General features: G+C 38.2%; 15 non-coding genes across 15 annotated transcripts; all 15 read right to left on the bottom strand.

The window, feature by feature from the left end:
- Positions 1-201: 201 nt before the first annotated feature.
- Positions 202-274, bottom strand: trnaq-uug (transfer RNA glutamine (anticodon UUG)). The gene has a single exon. It is a non-coding gene; the product is annotated as a tRNA-Gln (tRNA).
- A 608-nt stretch (positions 275-882) lies between these two features.
- Positions 883-955, bottom strand: trnar-ucg (transfer RNA arginine (anticodon UCG)). Its single transcript has one exon. It is a non-coding gene; the product is annotated as a tRNA-Arg (tRNA).
- Positions 956-1,599: 644 nt separating this feature from the next.
- trnar-ucg (transfer RNA arginine (anticodon UCG)) lies at positions 1,600-1,672 on the bottom strand. The gene has a single exon. It is a non-coding gene; the product is annotated as a tRNA-Arg (tRNA).
- A 608-nt stretch (positions 1,673-2,280) lies between these two features.
- On the bottom strand, positions 2,281-2,353 carry trnar-ucg (transfer RNA arginine (anticodon UCG)). Its single transcript has one exon. It is a non-coding gene; the product is annotated as a tRNA-Arg (tRNA).
- A 644-nt stretch (positions 2,354-2,997) lies between these two features.
- trnar-ucg (transfer RNA arginine (anticodon UCG)) lies at positions 2,998-3,070 on the bottom strand. Its single transcript has one exon. It is a non-coding gene; the product is annotated as a tRNA-Arg (tRNA).
- A 1,323-nt stretch (positions 3,071-4,393) lies between these two features.
- On the bottom strand, positions 4,394-4,466 carry trnar-ucg (transfer RNA arginine (anticodon UCG)). Its single transcript has one exon. It is a non-coding gene; the product is annotated as a tRNA-Arg (tRNA).
- Positions 4,467-5,074: 608 nt separating this feature from the next.
- trnar-ucg (transfer RNA arginine (anticodon UCG)) lies at positions 5,075-5,147 on the bottom strand. Its single transcript has one exon. It is a non-coding gene; the product is annotated as a tRNA-Arg (tRNA).
- Positions 5,148-6,438: 1,291 nt separating this feature from the next.
- On the bottom strand, positions 6,439-6,511 carry trnar-ucg (transfer RNA arginine (anticodon UCG)). The gene has a single exon. It is a non-coding gene; the product is annotated as a tRNA-Arg (tRNA).
- A 1,323-nt stretch (positions 6,512-7,834) lies between these two features.
- On the bottom strand, positions 7,835-7,907 carry trnar-ucg (transfer RNA arginine (anticodon UCG)). The gene has a single exon. It is a non-coding gene; the product is annotated as a tRNA-Arg (tRNA).
- Positions 7,908-8,515: 608 nt separating this feature from the next.
- On the bottom strand, positions 8,516-8,588 carry trnar-ucg (transfer RNA arginine (anticodon UCG)). The gene has a single exon. It is a non-coding gene; the product is annotated as a tRNA-Arg (tRNA).
- Positions 8,589-9,913: 1,325 nt separating this feature from the next.
- trnar-ucg (transfer RNA arginine (anticodon UCG)) lies at positions 9,914-9,986 on the bottom strand. Its single transcript has one exon. It is a non-coding gene; the product is annotated as a tRNA-Arg (tRNA).
- Positions 9,987-11,309: 1,323 nt separating this feature from the next.
- Positions 11,310-11,382, bottom strand: trnar-ucg (transfer RNA arginine (anticodon UCG)). The gene has a single exon. It is a non-coding gene; the product is annotated as a tRNA-Arg (tRNA).
- A 1,650-nt stretch (positions 11,383-13,032) lies between these two features.
- On the bottom strand, positions 13,033-13,105 carry trnar-ucg (transfer RNA arginine (anticodon UCG)). The gene has a single exon. It is a non-coding gene; the product is annotated as a tRNA-Arg (tRNA).
- A 1,648-nt stretch (positions 13,106-14,753) lies between these two features.
- trnar-ucg (transfer RNA arginine (anticodon UCG)) lies at positions 14,754-14,826 on the bottom strand. Its single transcript has one exon. It is a non-coding gene; the product is annotated as a tRNA-Arg (tRNA).
- A 2,364-nt stretch (positions 14,827-17,190) lies between these two features.
- On the bottom strand, positions 17,191-17,263 carry trnar-ucg (transfer RNA arginine (anticodon UCG)). Its single transcript has one exon. It is a non-coding gene; the product is annotated as a tRNA-Arg (tRNA).
- Positions 17,264-17,311: the final 48 nt, after the last annotated feature.

Genomic DNA, 17,311 nt, shown 5'->3' with positions numbered 1-17,311 from the left:
AGCTAGTGATATTGAACAAGTACGAAGAGACGCTATCCCTCAATCTTGTGATGCAGAATCAGACACAATATTTCACGGGTCTCGCATTCTTAGATCATTGAAGTTGCATAACAATATCCTAGCATTTCAAAGCAACAAGAACAAAGACTTATTTCAGGAAATTGCAAACAAGTCTAAATTAACTGCGTTTATGAAATTAAACGACCACGAAGGGACTCGAACCCTCAATCTTCTGATTCAAAGTCAGACGCCTTATCCATTAGGCCACGCAGCGTGTAACATAATATACTCCTTCAAAATTGTGAACCGGTCCGAATTAGGAAAGCTAGTGATATTGAACAAGTACGAAGAGACGCTATCCCTCAATCTTGTGATGCATAATCAGACACAATATTACTCAGGCCTCGAACTCTTAGATTATTAAATTGTATAACAATGTCCTAGCTTTTCAAAGCAAGAAGAACAAAGCCTTATCTCGGGAAATTGCGAACATGTCCAAAATTGCTGAGCTAATAAAATTAAACAACAATGAGGAGAAGCAAACCCTCAATCTTCTGATTTGAAGTCAAACACCTTAACCATTATGCGACACACTCTACTCCACATAATCCTATATGACATCATTCAGACGTTGTTTTGCAACAATAGACATAAAAATTGTGAACCGGTCCTTATGAGGAAAGCTAGTGATATTGAACAAGTACGAAGAGACGCTATCCCTCAATCTTGTGATGCAGAATCAGACACAATATTTCACGGGTCTCGCATTCTTAGATCATTGAAGTTGCATAACAATATCCTAGCATTTCAAAGCAACAAGAACAAAGACTTATTTCAGGACATTGCAAACAAGTCTAAATTAACTGCGTTTATGAAATTAAACGACCACGAAGTGACTCGAACCCTCAATCTTCTGATTCGAAGTCAGACGCCTTATCCATTAGGCCACGCAGCCTGTTACATATACTCCTATATGACATCATGCAGATGTTGTTTTGCCACAATAGACAAGAAAATTGCGAACCTGTCCGAATGAGGAAAGCTAGTGATATTGAACAAGTACGAAGAGACGCTATCCCTCAATCTTGTGATGCATAATCAGACACAATATTACTCAGGCCTCGCACTCTTAGATTATTAAATTGTATAACAATGTCCTAGCTTTTCAAAGCAAGAAGAATAAAGCCTTATCTCGGGAAATTGCGAACATGTCCAAAATTGCTGAGCTAATGAAATTAAACAACAATGAGGAGAGTCAAACCCTCAATCTTCTGATTTGAAGTCAAACACCTTATCCATTATGCGACACACTCTACTCCACATAATCCTATATGACATCATTCAGACGTTGTTTTGCAACAATAGACATCAAATTTGTGAACCGGTCCGAATGAGGAAAGCTAGTGATATTGAACAAGTATGAAGAGACGCTATCCCTAAATCTTGTGATGCAGAATCAGACATAATATTTCACGGGTCTCGCATTCTTAGATCATTGAAGTTGCATAACAATATCCTAGCATTTCAAAGCAACAAGAACAAAGACTTATTTCAGGACATTGCAAACAAGTCTAAATGAACTGCGTTTATGAAATTAAACGACCACGAAGGGACTCGAACCCTCAATCTTCTGATTCGAAGTCAGACGCCTTATCCATTAGGCCACGCAGCGTGTAACATAATATACTCCTTCAAAATTGTGAACCGGTCCGAATGAGGAAAGCTAGTGATATTGAACAAGTACGAAGAGACGCTATCCCTCAATCTTGAGATGCATAATCAGACACAATATTACTCAGGCCTCGAACTCTTAGATTATTAAATTGTATAACAATGTCCTAGCTTTTCAAAGCAAGAAGAACAAAGCCTTATCTCGGGAAATTGCGAACATGTCCAAAATTGCTGAGCTAATAAAATTAAACAACAATGAGGAGAAGCAAACCCTCAATCTTCTGATTTGAAGTCAAACACCTTAACCATTATGCGACACACTCTACTCCACATAATCCTATATGACATCATTCAGACGTTGTTTTGCAACAATAGACATAAAAATTGTGAACCGGTCCTTATGAGGAAAGCTAGTGATATTGAACAAGTACGAAGAGACGCTATCCCTCAATCTTGTGATGCAGAATCAGACACAATATTTCACGGGTCTCGCATTCTTAGATCATTGAAGTTGCATAACAATATCCTAGCATTTCAAAGCAACAAGAACAAAGACTTATTTCAGGACATTGCAAACAAGTCTAAATTAACTGCGTTTATGAAATTAAACGACCACGAAGTGACTCGAACCCTCAATCTTCTGATTCGAAGTCAGACGCCTTATCCATTAGGCCACGCAGCCTGTTACATATACTCCTATATGACATCATGCAGATGTTGTTTTGCCACAATAGACAAGAAAATTGCGAACCTGTCCGAATGAGGAAAGCTAGTGATATTGAACAAGTACGAAGAGACGCTATCCCTCAATCTTGTGATGCATAATCAGACACAATATTACTCAGGCCTCGCACTCTTAGATTATTAAATTGTATAACAATGTCCTAGCTTTTCAAAGCAAGAAGAACAAAGCCTTATCTCGGGAAATTGCGAACATGTCCAAAATTGCTGAGCTAATGAAATTAAACAACAATGAGGAGAGTCAAACCCTCAATCTTCTGATTTGAAGTCAAACACCTTATCCATTATGCGACACACTCTACTCCACATAATCCTATATGACATCATTCAGACGTTGTTTTGCAACAATAGACATCAAATTTGTGAACCGGTCCGAATGAGGAAAGCTAGTGATATTGAACAAGTATGAAGAGACGCTATCCCTAAATCTTGTGATGCAGAATCAGACATAATATTTCACGGGTCTTGCATTCTTAGATCATTGAAGTTGCATAACAATATCCTAGCATTTCAAAGCAACAAGAACAAAGACTTATTTCAGGACATTGCAAACAAGTCTAAATGAACTGCGTTTATGAAATTAAACGACCACGAAGGGACTCGAACCCTCAATCTTCTGATTCGAAGTCAGACGCCTTATCCATTAGGCCACGCAGCGTGTAACATAATATACTCCTTCAAAATTGTGAACCGGTCCGAATGAGGAAAGCTAGTGATATTGAACAAGTACGAAGAGACGCTATCCCTCAATCTTGAGATGCATAATCAGACACAATATTACTCAGGCCTCGAACTCTTAGATTATTAAATTGTATAACAATGTCCTAGCTTTTCAAAGCAAGAAGAACAAAGCCTTATCTCGGGAAATTGCGAACATGTCCAAAATTGCTGAGCTAATAAAATTAAACAACAATGAGGAGAAGCAAACCCTCAATCTTCTGATTTGAAGTCAAACACCTTAACCATTATGCGACACACTCTACTCCACATAATCCTATATGACATCATTCAGACGTTGTTTTGCAACAATAGACATCAAATTTGTGAACCGGTCCGAATGAGGAAAGCTAGTGATATTGAACAAGTATGAAGAGACGCTATCCCTCAATCTTGTGATGCAGAATCAGACACAATATTTCACGGGTCTCGCATTCTTAGATCATTGAAGTTGCATAACAATATCCTAGCATTTCAAAGCAACAAGAACAAAGACTTATTTCAGGAAATTGCAAACAAGTCTATATTAACTGCGTTTATGAAATTAAACGACCACGAAGGGACTCGAACCCTCAATCTTCTGATTTGAAGTCAGACGCCTTATCCATTAGGCCACGCAACCTTTTACATATACTCCTATATGACATCATGCAGACGTTGTTTTGCCACAATAGACATGAAAATTGCGAACCTGTCCGAATGAGGAAAGCTAGTGATATTGAACAAGTACGAAGAGATGCTATCCCTCAATCTTGTGATGCATAATCAGACACAATATTACTCAGGCCTCGCACTCTTAGATTATTAAATTGTATAACAATGTGCAAGCTTTTCAAAGCAAGAAGAACAAAGACTTATCTCGGGAAATTGCGAACATGTCCAAAATTGCTGAGCTAATGAAATTAAACAACAATGAGGAGAGTAAAACCCTCAATCTTCTGATTTGAAGTCAAACACCTTATCCATTATGCGACACACTCTACTCCACATAATCCTATATGACATCATTCAGACGTTTTTTGCAACAATAGACATCAAATTTGTGAACCGGTCCGAATGAGGAAAGCTAGTGATATTGAACAAGTATGAAGAGACGCTATCCCTCAATCTTGTGATGCAGAATCAGACATAATAATTTGCGGGTCACGCATTATTAGATCATTGAAGTTGCATAACAATATCCTATCATTTCAAAGCAACAAGAAAAATACTTATTTCAGGACATTGCAAACAAGTCTAAATGACCTGCGTTTATGAAATTAAACGACCACGAAGGGACTCGAACCCTCAATCTTCTGATTCGAAGTCAGACGCCTTATCCATTAGGCCACGCAGCGTGTAACATAATATACTCCTTCAAAATTGTGAACCGGTCCGAATGAGGAAAGCTAGTGATATTGAACAAGTACGAAGAGACGCTATCCCTCAATCTTGTGATGCATAATCAGACACAATATTACTCAGGCCTCGAACTCTTAGATTATTAAATTGTATAACAATGTCCTAGCTTTTCAAAGCAAGAAGAACAAAGCCTTATCTCGGGAAATTGCGAACATGTCCAAAATTGCCGAGCTAATGAAATTAAACAACAATGAGGAGAGGCAAACCCTCAATCTTCTGATTTGAAGTCAAACACCTTAACCATTATGCGACACACTCTACTCCACATAATCCTATATGACATCATTCAGACGTTGTTTTGCAACAATAGACATCAAATTTGTGAACCGGTCCGAATGAGGAAAGCTAGTGATATTGAACAAGTATGAAGAGACGCTATCCCTCAATCTTGTGATGCAGAATCAGACACAATATTTCACGGGTCTCGCATTCTTAGATCATTGAAGTTGCATAACAATATCCTAGCATTTCAAAGCAACAAGAACAAAGACTTATTTCAGGAAATTGCAAACATGTCCAAAATTGATGAGCTAATGAAATTAAACAACCACGAAGGGACTCGAACCCTCAAACTTCAGATTCGAAGTCAGATGCCTTATCCATTAGGCCACGCAGCCTTTTTCTTAAAATACTCCTTCAAAATTGTGAACCGGTCCGAATGAGGAAAGCTAGTGATATTGAACAAGTACGAAGAGACGCTATCCCTCAATCTTGTGATGCAGAATCAGACACAATATTTCATGGGTCTCGCATTCTTAGATCATTGAAGTTGCATAACAATATCCTAGCATTTCAAAGCAACAAGAACAAAGACTTATTTCAGGAAATTGCAAAACAAGTCTAAATTAACTGCGTTTATGAAATAAAACGACTACGAAGGGACTCGAACCTTCAATATTCTGATTCAAAGTCAGACGCCTTATCCATTAGGCCACGCAGCATGTTTCTTAATATGCTCCTTCTAAATTGTGAACCGGTCCGAATGAGGAAAGCTAGTGATATTGAACAAGTACGAAGAGACGCTATCCCTCAATCTTGTGATGCAGAATCAGACACAGTATTTCAAGGGTCTCGCATTCTTAGATCATTGAAGTTGCATAACAATATCCTAGCATTTCAAAGCAACAAGAACAAAGACTTATTTCAGGAAATTGCAAACAAGTCTAAATTAACTGCGTTTATGAAATTAAAAGATCACGAAGGGACTCAAACCATCAATCTTCTGATTCGAAGTCAGACGCCTTATCCATTAGGCCATGCAGCCTGTTACATACACTCCTATATGACATCATGCAGACGTTGTTTTGCCACAATAGACATGAAAATTGCGAACCTGTCCGAATGAGGAAAGCTAGTGATATTGAACAAGTACGAAGAGACGCTATCCCTCAATCTTGTGATGCATAATCAGACACAATATTACTCAGGCCTCGCACTCTTAGATTATTAAATTGTATAACAATGTCCTAGCTTTTCAAAGCAAGAAGAACAAAGCCTTATCTCGGGAAATTGCGAACATGTCCAAAATTGCTGAGCTAATGAAATTAAACAACAATGAGGAGAGTCAAACCCTCAATCTTCTGATTTGAAGTCAAACACCTTATCCATTATGCGACACACTCTACTCCACATAATCCTATATGACATCATTCAGACGTTGTTTTGCAACAATAGACATCAAATTTGTGAACCGGTCCGAATGAGGAAAGCTAGTGATATTGAACAAGTATGAAGAGACGCTATCCCTCAATCTTGTGATGCAGAATCAGACACAATATTTCACGGGTCTCGCATTCTTAGATCATTGAAGTTGCATAACAATATCATAGCATTTCAAAGCAACAAGAACAAAGACTTATTTCAGGACATTGCAAACAAGTCTAAATGAACTGCGTTTATGAAATTAAACGACCACGAAGGGACTCGAACCCCCAATCTTCTGATTCGAAGTCAGACGCCTTATCCATTAGGCCACGCAGCGTGTAACATAATATACTCCTTCAAAATTGTGAACCGGTCCGAATGAGGAAAGCTAGTGATATTGAACAAGTACGAAGAGACGCTATCCCTCAATCTTGAGATGCATAATCAGACACAATATTACTCAGGCCTCGAACTCTTAGATTATTAAATTGTATAACAATGTCCTAGCTTTTCAAAGCAAGAAGAACAAAGCCTTATCTCGGGAAATTGCGAACATGTCCAAAATTGCTGAGCTAATAAAATTAAACAACAATGAGGAGAAGCAAACCCTCAATCTTCTGATTTGAAGTCAAACACCTTAACCATTATGCGACACACTCTACTCCACATAATCCTATATGACATCATTCAGACGTTGTTTTGCAACAATAGACATCAAATTTGTGAACCGGTCCGAATGAGGAAAGCTAGTGATATTGAACAAGTATGAAGAGACGCTATCCCTCAATCTTGTGATGCAGAATCAGACACAATATTTCACGGGTCTCGCATTCTTAGATCATTGAAGTTGCATAACAATATCCTAGCATTTCAAAGCAACAAGAACAAAGACTTATTTCAGGAAATTGCAAACAAGTCTATATTAACTGCGTTTATGAAATTAAACGACCACGAAGGGACTCGAACCCTCGATCTTCTGATTTGAAGTCAGACGCCTTATCCATTAGTTCACGCAACCTTTTACATATACTCCTATATGACATCATGCAGACGTTGTTTTGCCACAATAGACATGAAAATTGCGAACCTGTCCGAATGAGGAAAGCTAGTGATATTGAACAAGTACGAAGAGATGCTATCCCTCAATCTTGTGATGCATAATCAGACACAATATTACTCAGGCCTCGCACTCTTAGATTATTAAATTGTATAACAATGTGCAAGCTTTTCAAAGCAAGAAGAACAAAGACTTATCTCGGGAAATTGCGAACATGTCCAAAATTGCTGAGCTAATGAAATTAAACAACAATGAGGAGAGTCAAACCCTCAATCTTCTGATTTGAAGTCAAACACCTTATCCATTATGCGACAGACTCTACTCCACATAATCCTATATGACATCATTCAGACGTTTTTTGCAACAATAGACATCAAATTTGTGAACCGGTCCGAATGAGGAAAGCTAGTGATATTGAACAAGTATGAAGAGACGCTATCCCTCAATCTTGTGATGCAGAATCAGACATAATAATTCGCGGGTCACGCATTATTAGATCATTGAAGTTGCATAACAATATCCTAGCATTTCAAAGCAACAAGAAAAATACTTATTTCAGGACATTGCAAACAAGTCTAAATGACCTGCGTTTATGAAATTAAACGACCACGAAGGGACTCGAACCCTCAATCTTCTGATTCGAAGTCAGACGCCTTATCCATTAGGCCACGCAGCGTGTAACATAATATACTCCTTCAAAATTGTGAACCGGTCCGAATGAGGAAAGCTAGTGATATTGAACAAGTACGAAGAGACGCTATCCCTCAATCTTGTGATGCATAATCAGACACAATATTACTCAGGCCTCGCACTCTTAGATTATTAAATTGTATAACAATGTCCTAGCTTTTCAAAGCAAGAAGAACAAAGCCTTATCTCGGGAAATTGCGAACATGTCCAAAATTGCTGAGCTAATGAAATTAAACAACAATGAGGAGAGTCAAACCCTCAATCTTCTGATTTGAAGTCAAACACCTTATCCATTATGCGACACACTCTACTCCACATAATCCTATATGACATCATTCAGACGTTGTTTTGCAACAATAGACATCAAATTTGTGAACCGGTCCGAATGAGGAAAGCTAGTGATATTGAACAAGTATGAAGAGACGCTATCCCTCAATCTTGTGATGCAGAATCAGACACAATATTTCACGGGTCTCGCATTCTTAGATCATTGAAGTTGCATAACAATATCATAGCATTTCAAAGCAACAAGAACAAAGACTTATTTCAGGACATTGCAAACAAGTCTAAATGAACTGCGTTTATGAAATTAAACGACCACGAAGGGACTCGAACCCTCAATCTTCTGATTCGAAGTCAGACGCCTTATCCATTAGGCCACGCAGCGTGTAACATAATATACTCCTTCAAAATTGTGAACCGGTCCGAATGAGGAAAGCTAGTGATATTGAACAAGTACGAAGAGACGCTATCCCTCAATCTTGAGATGCATAATCAGACACAATATTACTCAGGCCTCGAACTCTTAGATTATTAAATTGTATAACAATGTCCTAGCTTTTCAAAGCAAGAAGAACAAAGCCTTATCTCGGGAAATTGCGAACATGTCCAAAATTGCTGAGCAAATAAAATTAAACAACAATGAGGAGAAGCAAACCCTCAATCTTCTGATTTGAAGTCAAACACCTTAACCATTATGCGACACACTCTACTCCACATAATCCTATATGACATCATTCAGACGTTGTTTTGCAACAATAGACATCAAATTTGTGAACCGGTCCGAATGAGGAAAGCTAGTGATATTGAACAAGTATGAAGAGACGCTATCCCTCAATCTTGTGATGCAGAATCAGACACAATATTTCACGGGTCTCGCATTCTTAGATCATTGAAGTTGCATAACAATATCCTAGCATTTCAAAGCAACAAGAACAAAGACTTATTTCAGGAAATTGCAAACAAGTCTATATTAACTGCGTTTATGAAATTAAACGACCACGAAGGGACTCGAACCCTCGATCTTCTGATTTGAAGTCAGACGCCTTATCCATTAGTTCACGCAACCTTTTACATATACTCCTATATGACATCATGCAGACGTTGTTTTGCCACAATAGACATGAAAATTGCGAACCTGTCCGAATGAGGAAAGCTAGTGATATTGAACAAGTACGAAGAGATGCTATCCCTCAATCTTGTGATGCATAATCAGACACAATATTACTCAGGCCTCGCACTCTTAGATTATTAAATTGTATAACAATGTGCAAGCTTTTCAAAGCAAGAAGAACAAAGCCTTATCTCGGGAAATTGCGAACATGTCCAAAATTGCTGAGCTAATGAAATTAAACAACAATGAGGAGAGTCAAACCCTCAATCTTCTGATTTGAAGTCAAACACCTTATCCATTATGCGACACACTCTACTCCACATAATCCTATATGACATCATTCAGACGTTGTTTTGCAACAATAGACATCAAATTTGTGAACCGGTCCGAATGAGGAAAGCTAGTGATATTGAACAAGTATGAAGAGACGCTATCCCTCAATCTTGTGATGCAGAATCAGACACAATATTTCACGGGTCTCGCATTCTTAGATCATTGAAGTTGCATAACAATATCATAGCATTTCAAAGCAACAAGAACAAAGACTTATTTCAGGACATTGCAAACAAGTCTAAATGAACTGCGTTTATGAAATTAAACGACCACGAAGGGACTCGAACCCTCAATCTTCTGATTCGAAGTCAGACGCCTTATCCATTAGGCCACGCAGCGTGTAACATAATATACTCCTTCAAAATTGTGAACCGGTCCGAATGAGGAAAGCTAGTGATATTGAACAAGTACGAAGAGACGCTATCCCTCAATCTTGAGATGCATAATCAGACACAATATTACTCAGGCCTCGAACTCTTAGATTATTAAATTGTATAACAATGTCCTAGCTTTTCAAAGCAAGAAGAACAAAGCCTTATCTCGGGAAATTGCGAACATGTCCAAAATTGCTGAGCAAATAAAATTAAACAACAATGAGGAGAAGCAAACCCTCAATCTTCTGATTTGAAGTCAAACACCTTAACCATTATGCGACACACTCTACTCCACATAATCCTATATGACATCATTCAGACGTTGTTTTGCAACAATAGACATCAAATTTGTGAACCGGTCCGAATGAGGAAAGCTATTGATATTGAACAAGTACGAAGAGACGCTATCCCTCAATCTTGTGATGCAGAATCAGACACAATATTTCACGGGTCTCGCATTCTTAGATCATTGAAGTTGCATAACAATATCCTAGCATTTCAAAGCAACAAGAACAAAGACTTATTTCAGGAAATTGCAAACAAGTCTATATTAACTGCGTTTATGAAATTAAACGACCACGAAGGGACTCGAACCCTCGATCTTCTGATTTGAAGTCAGACGCCTTATCCATTAGTTCACGCAACCTTTTACATATACTCCTATATGACATCATGCAGACGTTGTTTTGCCACAATAGACATGAAAATTGCGAACCTGTCCGAATGAGGAAAGCTAGTGATATTGAACAAGTACGAAGAGATGCTATCCCTCAATCTTGTGATGCATAATCAGACACAATATTACTCAGGCCTCGCACTCTTAGATTATTAAATTGTATAACAATGTGCAAGCTTTTCAAAGCAAGAAGAACAAAGACTTATCTCGGGAAATTGCGAACATGTCCAAAATTGCTGAGCTAATGAAATTAAACAACAATGAGGAGAGTCAAACCCTCAATCTTCTGATTTGAAGTCAAACACCTTATCCATTATGCGACACACTCTACTCCACATAATCCTATATGACATCATTCAGACGTTTTTTGCAACAATAGACATCAAATTTGTGAACCGGTCCGAATGAGGAAAGCTAGTGATATTGAACAAGTATGAAGAGACGCTATCCCTCAATCTTGTGATGCAGAATCAGACATAATAATTCGCGGGTCACGCATTATTAGATCATTGAAGTTGCATAACAATATCCTAGCATTTCAAAGCAACAAGAAAAATACTTATTTCAGGACATTGCAAACAAGTCTAAATGACCTGCGTTTATGAAATTAAACGACCACGAAGGGACTCGAACCCTCAATCTTCTGATTCGAAGTCAGACGCCTTATCCATTAGGCCACGCAGCGTGTAACATAATATACTCCTTCAAAATTGTGAACCGGTCCGAATGAGGAAAGCTAGTGATATTGAACAAGTACGAAGAGACGCTATCCCTCAATCTTGTGATGCATAATCAGACACAATATTACTCAGGCCTCGAACTCTTAGATTATTAAATTGTATAACAATGTCCTAGCTTTTCAAAGCAAGAAGAACAAAGCCTTATCTCGGGAAATTGCGAACATGTCCAAAATTGCTGAGCTAATGAAATTAAACAACAATGAGGAGAGGCAAACCCTCAATCTTCTGATTTGAAGTCAAACACCTTAACCATTATGCGACACACTCTACTCCACATAATCCTATATGACATCATTCAGACGTTGTTTTGCAACAATAGACATCAAATTTGTGAACCGGTCCGAATGAGGAAAGCTAGTGATATTGAACAAGTATGAAGAGACGCTATCCCTCAATCTTGTGATGCAGAATCAGACACAATATTTCAAGGGTCTCGCATTCTTAGATCATTGAAGTTGCATAACAATTATCCTAGCATTTCAAAGCAACAAGAACAAAGAATTATTTCAGGAAATTGCAAACAAGTCTAAATTAACTGCGTTTATGAAATTAAACGACTACGAAGGGACTCGAACCTTCAATCTTCTGATTCAAAGTCAGACGCCTTATCCATTAGACCACGGAGCATGTTTCTTAATATGCTCCTTCTAAATTGTGAACCGGTCCGAATGAGGAAAGCTAGTGATATTGAACAAGTACGAAGAGACGCTATCCCTCAATCTTGTGATGCAGAATCAGACACAGTATTTCAAGGGTCTCGCATTCTTAGATCATTGAAGTTGCATAACAATTATCCTAGCATTTCAAAGCAACAAGAACAAAGACTTATTTCAGGAAATTGCAAACAAGTCTAAATTAACTGCGTTTATGAAATTAAAAGATCACGAAGGGACTCAAACCCTCAATCTTCTGATTCGAAGTCAGACGCCTTATCCATTAGGCCATGCAGCCTGTTACATACACTCCTATATGACATCATGCAGACGTTGTTTTGCCACAATAGACATGAAAATTGCGAACCTGTCCGAATGAGGAAAGCTAGTGATATTGAACAAGTACGAAGAGACGCTATCCCTCAATCTTGTGATGCATAATCAGACACAATATTACTCAGGCCTCGCACTCTTAGATTATTAAATTGTATAACAATGTCCTAGCTTTTCAAAGCAAGAAGAACAAAGCCTTTTCTCGGGAAATTGCGAACATGTCCAAAATTGCTGAGCTAATGAAATTAAACAACAATGAGGAGAGTCAAACCCTCAATCTTCTGATTTGAAGTCAAACACCTTATCCATTATGCGACACACTCTACTCCACATAATCCTATATGACATCATTCAGACGTTGTTTTGCAACAATAGACATCAAATTTGTGAACCGGTCCGAATGAGGAAAGCTAGTGATATTGAACAAGTATGAAGAGACGCTATCCCTCAATCTTGTGATGCAGAATCAGACACAATATTTCACGGGTCTCGCATTCTTAGATCATTGAAGTTGCATAACAATATCCTAGCATTTCAAAGCAACAAGAACAAAGACTTTTTTCAGGACATTGCAAACAAGTCTAAATTAACTGCGTTTATGAAATTAAACGAGCACGAAGGGACTCGAACCCTCAATCTTCTAATTCGAAGTCAGACGCCTTATCCATTAGGCCACGCAGCCTGTTACATATACACCTATATGACATCATGCAGACGTTGTTTTGCCACAATAGACATGAAAATTGCGAACCTGTCCGAATGAGGAAAGCTAGTGATATTGAACAAGTACGAAGAGACGCTATCCCTCAATCTTGTGATGCAGAATCAGACACAATATTTCACGGGTCTCGCATTCTTAGATCATTGAAGTTGCATAACAATATCCTAGCATTTCAAAGCAACAAGAACAAAGACTTTTTTCAGGAAATTGCAAACAAGTCTAAATTTACAGCGTTTATGAAATTAAACAACCACAAAGGGACTCAAACACTCAAACTTCTGATTCGAAGTCAGATGCTTTATCCATTAGGCCACGCAGCCTGTTTCTTAATATACTCCTTCAAAATTGTGAACCGGTCCGAATGAGGAAAGCTAGTGATTTTGAACAAGTACGAAGAGACGCTATCCCTCAATCTTGTGATGCAGAATCAGACACAATATTTCATGGGTCTCGCATTCTTAGATCATTGAAGTTGCATAACAATATCCTAGCATTTCAAAGCAACAAGAACAAAGACTTATTTCAGGAAATTGCAAACAAGTCTAAATTAACTGCGTTTATGAAAGTAAACGACCACGAAGGGACTTGAACCTTCAATCTTCTGATTCGAAGTCAGACGCCTTATCCATTAGGCCACGCAGCATGTCTCTTAATTTTCTCCTTCAAAATTGTGAACCAGTCCGAATGAGGAAAGCTAGTGATATTGAACAAGTACGAAGAGACGCTATCCCTCAATCTTTTGATGCAGAATCAGACACAATATTTCTCAGGCCTCGCACTCTTAGATTATTAAAATGTATAACAATGTCCTAGCTTTTCAAAGCAAGAAGAACAAAGCCTTATCTCGGGAAATTGCGAACATGTCCAAAATAGCTGAGCTAATGAAATTAAACAACAACGAGGAGAGTAAAACCCTCAATCTTCTGATTTGAAGTCAAACACCTTATCCATTATGCGACACACTCTACTCCACATTATCCTATATGACATCATTCAGACGTTGTTTTGCAACAATAGACATCAAATTTGTGAACCGGTCCGAATGAGGAAAGCTAGTGATATTGAACAAGTACGAAGAGACGCTATCCCTCAATCTTGTGATGCAGAATCAGACACAATATTTCTCAGGCCTCGCACTCTTAGATTATTAAATTGTATAACAATGTCCTAGCTTTTCAAAGCAAGAAGAACAAAGCCTTATCTCGGGAAATTGCGAACATGTCCAAAATAGCTGAGCTAATGAAATTAAACAACAACGAGGAGAGTAAAACCCTCAATCTTCTGATTTGAAGTCAAACACCTTATCCATTATGCGACACACTCTACTCCACATAATCCTATATGACATCATTCAGACGTTGTTTTGCAACAATAGACATCAAATTTGTGAACCGGTCCGAATGAGGAAAGCTAGTGATATTGAACAAGTATGAAGAGACGCTATCCCTCAATCTTGTGATGCAGAATCAGACACAATATTTCACGGGTCTCGCATTCTTAGATCATTGAAGTTGCATAACAATATCCTAGCATTTCAAAGCAACAAGAACAAAGACTTATTTCAGGAAATTGCAAACAAGTCTAAATTAACTGCGTTTATGAAATTAAACGAGCACGAAGGGACTCGAACCCTCAATCTTCTAATTCGAAGTCAGACGCCTTATCCATTAGGCCACGCAGCCTGTTACATATACACCTATATGACATCATGCAGACGTTGTTTTGCCACAATAGACATGAAAATTGCGAACCTGTCCGAATGAGGAAAGCTAGTGATATTGAACAAGTACGAAGAGACGCTATCCCTCAATCTTGTGATGCAGAATCAGACACAATATTTCACGGGTCTCGCATTCTTAGATCATTGAAGTTGCATAACAATATCCTAGCATTTCAAAGCAACAAGAACAAAGACTTATTTCAGGAAATTGCAAACAAGTCTAAATTTACAGCGTTTATGAAATTAAACAACCACAAAGGGACTCAAACCCTCAAACTTCTGATTCGAAGTCAGATGCTTTATCCATTAGGCCACGCAGCCTGTTTCTTAATATACTCCTTCAAAATTGTGAACCGGTCCGAATGAGGAAAGCTAGTGATTTTGAACAAGTACGAAGAGACGCTATCCCTCAATCTTGTGATGCAGAATCAGACACAATATTTCATGGGTCTCGCATTCTTAGATCATTGAAGTTGCATAACAATATCCTAGCATTTCAAAGCAACAAGAACAAAGACTTATTTCAGGAAATTGCAAACAAGTCTAAATTAACTGCGTTTATGAAAGTAAACGACCACGAAGGGACTTGAACCTTCAATCTTCTGATTCGAAGTCAGACGCCTTATCCATTAGGCCACGCAGCATGTCTCTTAATTTTCTCCTTCAAAATTGTGAACCAGTCCGAATGAGGAAAGCTAGTGATATTGAACAAGTACGAAGAGACGCTATCCCTCAATCTTTTGATGCAGAATCAGACACAATATTTCTCAGGCCTCGCACTCTTAGATTATTAAAATGTATAACAATGTCCTAGCTTTTCAAAGCAAGAAGAACAAAGCCTTATCTCGGGAAATTGCGAACATGTCCAAAATAGCTGAGCTAATGAAATTAAACAACAACGAGGAGAGTAAAACCCTCAATCTTCTGATTTGAAGTCAAACACCTTATCCATTATGCGACACACTCTACTCCACATTATCCTATATGACATCATTCAGACGTTGTTTTGCAACAATAGACATCAAATTTGTGAACCGGTCCGAATGAGGAAAGCTAGTGATATTGAACAAGTACGAAGAGACGCTATCCCTCAATCTTGTGATGCAGAATCAGACACAATATTTCTCAGGCCTCGCACTCTTAGATTATTAAATTGTATAACAATGTCCTAGCTTTTCAAAGCAAGAAGAACAAAGCCTTATCTCGGGAAATTGCGAACATGTCCAAAATAGCTGAGCTAATGAAATTAAACAACAACGAGGAGAGTAAAACCCTCAATCTTCTGATTTGAAGTCAAACACCTTATCCATTATGCGACACACTCTACTCCACATAATCCTATATGACATCATTCAGACGTTGTTTTGCAACAATAGACATCAAATTTGTGAACCGGTCCGAATGAGGAAAGCTAGTGATATTGAACAAGTATGAAGAGACGCTATCCCTCAATCTTGTGATGCAGAATCAGACACAATATTTCACGGGTCTCGCATTCTTAGATCATTGAAGCTGCATAACAATATCCTAGCATTTCAAAGCAACAAGAACAAAGACTTATTTCAGGAAATTGCAAACATGTCTAAATGAACTGCGTTTATGAAATTAAACAACCACGAAGGGACTCGAACCCTCAATCTTCAGATTCAAAGTCAAACGCCTTAGACATTAGGCCACGCAGCCTGTTACATATACTACTATATGACATCATGCAGACGTTGTTTTGCCACAATAGACATGAAAATTGCGAACCTGTCCGAATGAGAAAAGCTAGTGATATTGAACAGGTACGAAGAGACGCTATCCCTCAATCTTGTGATGCATAATCAGACACAATATTACTCAGGCCTCGCACTCTTAGATTATTAAATTGTATAACAATGTCCTAGCTTTTCAAAGCAAGAAGAAAAAAACCTTATCTCGGGAAATTGCGAACATGTCCAAAATAGCTGAGCTAATGAAATTAAACAACAATGAGGAGAGTCAAACCCTCATTCTTCTGATTTGAAGTCAAACACCTTATCCATTATGCGACACACTCTACTCCACATAATCCTATATGACATCATTCAGACGTTGTTTTGGAACAATAGACATCAAATTTGTGAACCGGTCCGAATGAGGAAAGCTAGTGATATTGAACAAGTACGAAGAGACGCTATCCCTCAATCTTGTGATGCAGAATAAGACACAATATTTCACGGGTCTCGCATTCTTAGATCATTGAAGTTGCATAACAATATCCTAGCATTTCAAAGCAACAAGAAAAATACTTATTTCAGGACATTGCAAACAAGTCTAAATGACCTGCGTTTATGAAATTAAACGACCACGAAGGGACTCGAACCCTCAATCTTCTGATTCGAAGTCAGACGCCTTATCCATTAGGCCACGCAGCCTGTTACATATACTCCTTCAAAATTGTGAACCGGTCCTTATGAGGAAAG

This window comes from Salvelinus fontinalis, chromosome 15 (genome assembly GCF_029448725.1).
Source record: "Salvelinus fontinalis isolate EN_2023a chromosome 15, ASM2944872v1, whole genome shotgun sequence".
NCBI classification, from domain to species: Eukaryota; Metazoa; Chordata; class Actinopteri; order Salmoniformes; family Salmonidae; genus Salvelinus; species Salvelinus fontinalis.
The sequence above is the reverse complement of the archived record's forward strand: the minus strand, read 5'-3'. Positions and strand labels throughout refer to the sequence as shown.